This window comes from Stegodyphus dumicola, chromosome 8 (assembly GCF_044657685.1).
Source record: "Stegodyphus dumicola isolate Sdum_Otavi_A_Nest chromosome 8, ASM4465768v1".
Lineage (NCBI taxonomy): Eukaryota > Metazoa > Arthropoda > Arachnida > Araneae > Eresidae > Stegodyphus > Stegodyphus dumicola.
This window is the reverse complement of record NC_140775.1, coordinates 139,263,755-139,273,923: the sequence shown is the minus strand read 5'-3', so window position 1 is coordinate 139,273,923 and position 10,169 is coordinate 139,263,755. Positions and strand designations below refer to the sequence as shown.

Here is a 10,169-nt window from a genome sequence, read left to right as displayed (position 1 = left end):
CAAATTTTTATCTCACTCGTGCTATAAATTCTCAGTTGAGAAATGGCAACAACATAAATATTTCAGGTTCCGTTTTTGCCCTCGAGCTTTTAGTTTTTATCACTTTTTTTGTTCTTTGAGATCACAAAATTTACTTTATTATTCATGCCAGTAAAAGCATTTTTTAATGTGCATTATATATCCTTACGCGTAAAGAAACTCATTTGAAACTACATAACTCACACATTAAAGTGAAAAATGAGCTATCTGTAAATAAGTATTTGGTAGAAAGAAAAAACAAAATAAAAAAAAAAAATTAACGAAAATCAATTGTGCACCAGCCTGCAAAATAGCATTATAAATATAAGTCTCCTAGATATAAAAATACAGCTTTTATTATATATTAATTAATAATCCTAAAATACAAATACTACGTGCGTTATAATGTACTGAGAATCCATTTCATATCTTGAAGCAATTTTGAAGAAAGTTAAAACTGAGAAATTCGAAGAGAGTTGCAGTTTTATTCATAGAGATTTAATTAAGGAAAGTTAACAATATTAGTTTTAGAATAAAACAATTTTATAAACATTTTATTTTTATATTCCGCTTAATACAAAACACTAACAAATCTTCCCAAAGCAGCAGAATGTAATTTTTGGTGTACAGTTTGAAATTTTATTTTTTAAGGTTGTTCCGTAAATGGAAGTCAAATAATATTCACTCTAACTTATATCTAAATAGTTGTGCTCTCTGTATAAGTGCAATGAAAGAATATGCATATTTTGTAGCCAAACTTAATATAATATGTATGTGTGTGTGTGTGCAAAATCTGAAGGCTTTCAGATTTTATATTACGCCCAAAGGGGCGTTTTTTTCATTTACACACATTCACGTTTCGTGGCTTCCAGGTGCTCATACTCGGATGGAGGACTACATTATTCAAAATATGATGGCTCTAGGTACCATTGTTCACAATGAGAGAAATATACATACATTTATGCAGATTCTTCATTATTTAATTTCTTTAAATATAGTACAGGGCGATAATGTTTGGTGGCAACAATTTGAAAAGTGATACAACGCTTTTAATGATTCAAAGAAAATGCTGTTTCAGGATTAATAGCCCCTCTAGGCTAACGTCCTTTTGGGTTAATAATCTTGGGACGCCTTTTCTTTTTTAAGGTAGATACACGTTGAAAAGTCAAGTTTTGATCAATAATACCAATTTATTAATTCATTATACAGATTTTTTATTTAACTTTTCAAAACACATTTGCTTTTGTTTCTGCATTAATTTAAAACCGAGAGATTAAGGATTTTATAGACTCGGAAACCGGAAGTGAGTTTTTACATCATCGGAAGTCCCATTTAATGTGCAGAAAAGTTTCAAAAATAAATATAAAACGCGTTTTTCTTGAAACATAATTAAAAAAGTCCAACTTAATTTGTTGATAAATGATGAGTTTATAGAGTCCAAATGAGCATCCTCAGTAATAATTCTTTGTTAGTGCTGCCATCTCTTGGTGAACGCCATATTCATATCATTAGTTGAAAATTTTTATTGAAGACGTTTTACTACTATATTAACACTAAAAGAAAGAAAAAAAAAAAAAAAAAAAAACATTTTAAATTATAAATTTTAAGAAAAGAATTTAACATATTTTAATTATAGTTTTACAAAATTCATTTTGGCATTGGTTCATCCATTAAAAATACAAAAGTATTTTGTTTAATGGCAGGTCTTTCGATGCTAGTAGTTATTTTTATTCTATTAACCCCCCCCCCCCCCCCAAAATAAATAAATAAATAAATAAAAAACTGAAGAATTTCAATGATTCGTTTAGAAGATGCGGAAATTGGAGCTTTGAATTCAAAATAACCAACATAAGTTGCACAACAATGAAATGCATTTTAGACTTTAAATATTTCTGATACAATACATAAATACTATTTTTTTCGCTTAGCTAATGAATGTAAATATATAGCATTTTCTGTGTTCTAAGACAAACACAGAAACTAAAATATTACTGATACTAATCACTCGAACAATACTACTCTGCGCTGCTGCTATTTGAGTAAACAATTCTACATTAAGATACAGTCTTCAGATAATGCCCATTATAGATCCCCTTAGTAAACGAGGATTTCATGATCTATCGGAACTTCAAAGAGGATCTACATGATTTGAAATTCTGAAGTTCTATCATTTCAGGAAAATTCTAAGTTCTAAAAGCAGTGAAATTCTATCTGTGCTGAATTATGACCCCCTGTGTAAATACTCGTTTCAGAGATCAAGAAACATCTTTATGAAATATTTAGTGTATTTTCCTGTATATGGACGAACCTTGTTTCATCATATTACTTGCAACGAAGACCCTAAACGATGTTTGTGCTTGTTCCTTGTTAGCAGGCCAGTATAAAATGTCGTATAAGACGCAAGACAGAACTACTGTCCAGGAAGTGTATGGAAGAAAGCGTCTAGTCGCTGTTGTAAAAAATGAGGTAGTGACTGGGTGTTACGTTTTCGCGCTTGATCTTGGTGATGACGAGAGGTGTTTGCACATTTGTTTCCATACAAAATACCTAAGAAATTATTTGTACAAGCATTATTATGGTCAAACTAGAACGAATATAAAAGTTTATTAACTTGATGAATTGGAGACATATTATAAAAAGTTACATTTCTTAATTTTTGCAAAGCTGACTTCTTAAAAACATTTTGGAGACAGGGAACATAAATCTACGGCTAAAGGTTGAGATAATAAAGGCTGCTTAATGACTTTTATGGACACGCTGTGTGATTTACTAAACAGATCATACACAAACTTTGTAACAATCATTTTCTTAAATCAATCATGATACAAATAACACTACGTGGAATACGATACAGCTAATTGGAGTATACAAAAAGACATACTGATATATATAAACTGAAAACATAATTATACAATAATGTATATATCATGAGAAGTTAGAAGCATCATAATGAATACATAGCCTTAAAGACAGTGATTGTGAACAGAAAGACTTCTGATACAGTTAGTCAAAATAAGTGCTGGAGTTTTAAAGAATTTACACGCAAATATACTCGACTTAGAAAAAAAATTTTTCTTTATTCTAAGAAATTTCGAAAGTTATTTTTTAGCTCTGCTTTTCTCGAAGATATTGCTTTCTTAAAAAATGAGGTACATTCCGCTGACCTCAAAGATCACGTGAATTTGTGTATAGCTAATGTAAACAGACAAAGCAGATGACCTCAGAGATCATGTGACTTATATATAACTAATGTAAATGAACAAGATCATTCTTCCTCTTCTTTTCTTGAGGAATATATCTCATCGTTTGAAGAGAGGAAGAAATCGTAATGATGGTAATAAATCAGGGATACAGAATGATATAGAACTTAAAATTTTACAAGGTCATGTCATTTTTACAAGGTCATGCCGTTTTTATACTATTATTTATAATAACGGCATGTGTCCGTTATTATAAATAATAGTATAAAAACGTCTTTATATTACACAGAGCTGGCTCAAATTGGAAGCTACATCATGTAAAATTAGGCAAAAAAATAACTTAAAAATACCTTTAGATTTTTGTAAGATTTTTTGTAGTAAGGTTGCTTTTTTGAGTGTATTTAAACAGTGCTGTCTATTTAGTTTTGGGTTTTAATGAGAAATTTCTAATACACCAGTGTTAACCTGTTGTGATAATTGAACAAGTAAAGTTACAATCATTCCGTAACTGAAATCTTAGCTATGAAGAAACGCTGAAAATTCCTCGAGAAAATGTGTTGATGACTTATCTGTAAATGTATTTTTGAGAAAATTCTACATTCCATTTCATATTTTTAATTTCACTCTCAGCATCAGATACGGTACTGTTTGAAAATTCTTGACTGCATAATAAACGTTTCAACTTGTTACATCATTTAGAAGCGTAATAAACAACATTTAGAAAAGCAAAATCATGAATGCAGTATTTAGCGGCGACGCTTGACATGATGCCAATTAGAAACCACCTTTTGTGGAAAAGAAGCTGTTCGTGGTAGATTCAAGTAACAGAGAGTAATTGGCTTGAATACAAGTCGCGTGCATGATATCCCTGTGTTTAGGTAATGTTCAGCCTTGAAATGAATACTTATATGCCAAAAGATAAGCATAAGTTTCACATTACTAAAATAAAGTTTATTACTCGAATTTATTTAAAACTAACACACAAATATTTTGTCCATATGGGTATTTTTATTTAATTTGCCCTATGTCTTTTTTCAATAATGTCAAAACACTTGTTACAGGAATGACTTTCATTTAGCCTATATCACCGGTTGGTTCTCAAACTGTGGTACATGTACCACTGTTTGTGGTACGTTACAATAGTTTAGTGGTTCGAATTTTACAGAAAAAAATTTCCAAACTGTAAGCCAGTTTATGCTTAACCCTCTGGCTGCTTATCCCGCGATTTCCACGGGCGACTCAAATGTAGCAAAATCTGCTTATCCCGCGATTTCCGCGGGCATGTGTTTTTCTTCCTTTATTGAGGAACGCATCCCGTTTTTTCCCGTTTAACCACTGAAAAAAATTATATACGGTATTAGACGTTTAGTTTACGTTTTGGCAAACAGATATCGTTAGTTTTCCACTAAATTGCGGCATTTGAAGGCACGTGGTATTACCGCTAAAACTCCATTTTTTGCCTCTTTTTTCTTGCAGAAATGGCTGCTAGAAAACATTCAGCGATTATCTTGATTATTTAATTAAATTATTGAATTATTAATTATATTTATTGATATTAGATTAATAATTAGATTGGTTATCAATTAGATTTATTGAATCTGGTGCAAAGACTGTGAAGTTGGACTTTGCCTTGAACCCTGTTTTCAACTCTATCATACTAAACTGCATTTCTAAGGTATTTTTCTCTCAGTGCTTTGTATTTTCTTAAATTTTATACATTTTATTTTTTTATATTATGCAATAAATATAAATTAACTGTAATTCGACTGAAATTTATTAAAAAAATTATTTTGGTGATAACATCTGAAATTGGATTTTCTGGCAACTTAGTTTCTCATGATAAAAATCTATATAAAAAATATTTTCTAGAAAGGAAAAATGCATTTTTGAATTCTGCAATATATATAGATGTAAAATATGGAAAAAAACAATTTTTTTAAAGCGATTTCGGTCCACAAATTGAGCAGTCAGAGGATTAAACCAGTTTTCAGATAAATTATACTATATTCTTCTCACCAGCGTTTAGTTAATGAAAATGTAACATATCTACAGTGAGCTCTTCCTCTTCCCTAACTCGACTACCTATGAAACAGTCGGAGAATACAAAGAAACAAGGATACTGAAAATCATCTCTGTGTGCATATCATTTCGGAAGAAGATCAAAATTATCTGCATCATAGGTGACGAAAAACGTGTTGCAAATGCTTGAGAATGGCTTTCACAACTGTGAACCAAAATAAACTTCGCCACAAAGATACGAGGGTTGGAACTTTAATAGTGGCAACTATTTATTTACAAGGAATACAAAAGTGATTCATGTCACCATGTTTTACATTCCTTCAATATAGTCGCCAGCATTGTGTGCAACCCGTTTCCAACGATGTGGAAGTCGCAGAATACATGTAGCAGCGCCTGTTTTGTTGATAGTTTGAGTGGACCGGTCTACTGCCGCAAGAATCTCAGGAACAGTTTGGAAGCGAGTGCCACGAAGTGGTTCCTTCATCTTAGGAATCAAGTCATAGTCACAAGGGCTTAGATCTGGAGAGTATGGTGGATGGTAAAGCACTTCCCAGCCCCATCGCTTGAACAAATCAGTCACAGCTTGCGCTGCATGCGGCCGAGCATTGTCATGCAAAATGAGAGGAGCGTTCTGCAGAAAGTGTCGCCGTTTTTTTCTCAAACCTGGTCGGAGATTGTGCTCCAAAAATGAGCAGTAATACTGCGCAGTGACGGTCTGCTGTGGGGGAACGGTATGCATTAGGATTATACCATCACAGTCGTACACGAGAATCACCATAACTTTCGCATTGCTGGGGTTCCGACGAAATTTCGAACGTCGTGGTGACCCGTGATGACGCCATTCGTTTGATTGGCGTTTCAGTTCTGGCTGGTACGATCGGGCCCAAGTCTCATCCAGCGTAATGATACGGCGTAAAAAAGCATCTCCTTCGCGCTCATAGCGCTCCAGGTGGGTTCGGGCAGCATCGTATCGTAGCCATTTCTGCATTTCCGTCATTTGATGTGGAGCCCATCGTGAAGCAATTTTTCTCATGGACAGGCGTTCCTTCAGAATGCTTCCTGCTTTTTATAATATTTTCTTTAGGCATGAAATTGAAGTGATACAAGACTTAGACTCTGATCACTATCCTATTTTGATAACCTTAGATGTTCAAAATCGTTACTCAGAATTACAAGAGCGAGTCTCAACAAATTGGGACGATTTTCGATTTATTTTGGAAAACACAGCACTCCCTCCCATACAAATTTCCAGCAATGCGGACTTTGACAGGCAGATTAAAAATCTGGAGTCTTTACTTAAAGAAGCGAGAGCTGCGGCTTCAAAACCTATTCAGCACCCTGGTGCTAGACTCCCACCTGAGACTAAATTCAAAATTAAGCAGCGGAACTACTTGCGAAGAATCTGGCAAAGGTCGCGCGATCCCAGTATCCGCGTCCAATTTCGCAAGATACAAAACGAGATAAGGACTGAAACCCGCTTATTAAAACAAGCGGAGTGGAAAAATTATATTGAGTCCCTAACGACTGAAAACAAATCGATTTGGCGTGCAGCCGCCCGATTACGCAAACATTACAAGCTCATTCCGCCCCTTGAAACGGCCGATGGCGCACAGATGGCCTACACAGACTCAGAAAAGGCCGAAGCTATTGCTGACAGCCTTGCTACTCAATTCACACCAAACAACGACTCCTACTGTAACCGCCCGGTTACACAGGGGCGCATCCATTCACGGGTTGAAGACTTTCTATCACAACCTTTCACGCCTGACCTCAGGCCAACTGATCCAACTGAAGTCATGGTTTACATTGATAAAATTAAACCTGACAAGGCCCCTGGCATAGATTCAATTTCGAATCGCGTGATCAAAAACTTCCCCGTAATGTTTATTGTCTGGATTACGGTCCTTATTAATTTAATGCTCAAAAGAAGCTATTTTCCAGACTGTTGAAAAACTGCAGCTGTCGTGCCCATTCCAAAACCGGGACAAAATTTAAACTTACCCGTCAATTACAGACCAATTAGTCTGCTCTCGTCTCTCTCAAAAATCTACGAGTATGTTTTGCTTAATCGCCTGAATGAATTCTGTCGAGATCAAAATTTGATCATCCCGGAACAATTCGGCTTCCGACCTAAACACTCCACTGTACACCAGTTATTACGTGTAGTGGAATTCATTCATGAAGGCTTTCGCAAGCGAGAGAAAACTGGTATCGTCTATCTTGACGTAGCCAAAGCCTTTGATAGGGTTTGGCATGGCGGACTTATCTACAAGCTCATGCGGCTTGGTTTCTCGGCTCATTTCATTAAAATTATTAACTCGTACTTGACCGGACGAAGTTTCCGTGTGCCAGTTAACCACGAATTCTCCACTCCCCGCCCAATCTATGCTGGCTGTCCACAGGGCAGTCTCGTCGGGCCTTCAGTTTTCAACCTCTACGTAAATGACATTCCTAAGGCCCCTAGTATCGATCTTGCTTTATATGCGGACGATACAGCCATCATCGCACAACATTCCAACACCTTCACGGTAATCTTTACACTACAGAGTTACCTTTCAGCCTTAGAACTCTGGCTCGGTTTGTATAAAATCAAAATTAATGTCGCAAAATGTGCTGCTACTCTGTTCATCCGAAGAAATATCCCCCGTTTAGATAACTTAATTCTCTTCGGTGAACCTATTCCCTGGGTTTCTTCATATAAATATCTTGGTGTATTACTTGATTCAAAATTAACTTGGCAACCTCACATTCAAAAAATCATTGCGAATGCGACGGCTGTCAAATCCAATCTGCGCCCCTTCTTCGCTTTAAATAGCGACCTGTCAATTGACAACAAGATTTTGCTCTACAAGTCTATCATAAGGCCTGTTCTGACTTATGCATGCCCCATTTGGGGCCCATCAGCACTGACTAACAGAAAACATGTCCAAACTTTTCAATCTAAATTGCTTCGGCAAATACTCAAAGCTCCGTGGTATATAAGGAACGAAGAGATTCATAATGATCTCAAAATTATGCCCATTAATCGCTTTATACAGCGACTTTCAGAAAACTTTTTCAAAAATATTCAACATGTTGCAAATCCTGTGCTGCATATGCTACCTGTATATGATCCTGCAGTCGCCTCATCTAGGAAGAGACCGAGATCGGTTCTCAACCCGGATTATGCTGCAAACCCATTTAAACGGGCAAGGTATGCTCACACTGACATGCATGTGAATAATTACTTCTCGTTCCTTCCCCTTCCCGTCTCTCGAGTCTTGAATGCTTAAGTCATTGACCGGAGGAACCCCTCCTGCTTCTTTAAGAAGAAGCTTTACAGTCGCAGGCGACTGAACCTAATTTTTAAATCTAAAGTCAATTGACTATTTCTCTACTTCAAAATAGCTCTTTCAGCCCTTCTAAAAGGGCTTTTACTTGCTTTTAGCAACTCCTTAAGAGGTGTCAATCATTTGGCCTTAAAGACCGCACTGAATAGCGGGCGGAAACGAAACTGCTCCCTCCGTCAGCTGACCAACTGACACAGCAACTTTTTCGACGCGTAAGAGCGTCCCCCCCGTCCTTTCCCCTCCGCGAAGTTGACGTTCGCAAAGAAAGATCAAGTATCAAGGAAACACCTACTTTTATTTTCTAGTCTTTAGCAAAAATTTTGTTTAAGATGACTGCCCCTATCTAATTTATTCTGGCTCTTATTTTGGAAAATTAGACCTTCTGAGTTTTTATATTTGTTTTCAGTGTGAATGCACTTATTCTTAAAAGCCTTTTTCGACTTAACAAAATTTTTACCTTATTAGAAAATTCCCTCTTTTGATGATGACATTTTATTCTTCAGATGATGTGGAGGTAAAGGCGTTTATGCCTAAGAACTCCGTAAGACGAACTGCCTTGATCCTTGATTGCAGCACAGTCGTATGCGCTAATCCTGTTTGTCCAGCCAGTTGACGAATCGTTTGGCAGCGATCACTGTCCATTAGTGCGGCAACAGCTTGCACGTCTGCATCGCTGACACTCTTACGACCTGGCCGCAGCATGTCTGCCACGTTTTGGCGTCCTTCATTGAATGCTTTCACCCATCTTGCTACGGTTCTGTAAGGCAATGCAGATTCCCCGCAAGCCTCTTGAAGCCCTTGATGACACTGTCGTGCTGTACGACCTCTGGCACATTCAATTTTTATCCAACATCGTTGTTCTTGTTTTGAAAACATCCTGACAACACTTACTTTAGACCGCGAGCTAATACAAGGATTCGTTCTTCGTGTCACTTCGCATGCGCGTGACGTAGGCAGGACGAGTCTTTCTGCTGAGAGGTAAGGTAGGTATGTAGTTTACGTGTGGTATACGCGATATTCTTTGGTTTTGTTGCGTAGCGTTTTTTCAGCTGTGTTGCCACTATTAAAGTTCCAACCCTCGTACATAGAACCATCGAATTTTGAATGACGTAATCCTCCTACGAATATGGGCATGTGGCAACTCAAATGTAGACCAAATTTGAAATTTGGAATTTGTTTTATTATCGATTTCATATTTTCTAAAACTTTAACGAATTTTTGAGTAACAAACTCAAGGATTTCAAAGCGAGAAATGGCAACACTGTACGGGGAAAAGAAAAAAGACCTTTTTAATCTCCAGCGCGCGGAACTGTGTATCGGAAATTCTAAAGATATGTTCATTTTAAAATTATTTTGCGACATTGCTATTGAACTGAATTTTATGGTTTAAGTGCAAAAAACATGATATTTAATAAATAAGGGTAACACACAAAACGTTAAAGAAACGGCCCTTTGGACGTAATTTAAAATCTGAAACCTTTAAACAATTTTTTTCATTATTTTAATTTAATTTCTTCTTAGTCATTTTTTAAAATTTTCTTAGTCTCTCTAAGTCTTCATTTTAATTTCCCTTTTTATTTTGAAGAGAGAAAAATGCTAATAC

General features: G+C 36.0%; 1 protein-coding gene across 3 annotated transcripts in view; it reads left to right on the top strand.

Moving 5' to 3' along the window:
* The window catches only part of LOC118195202 (uncharacterized), a 194,916-nt gene that overhangs the window by 32,977 nt on the left and 151,770 nt on the right, over window positions 1-10,169 (top strand). The window lies entirely within an intron of this gene.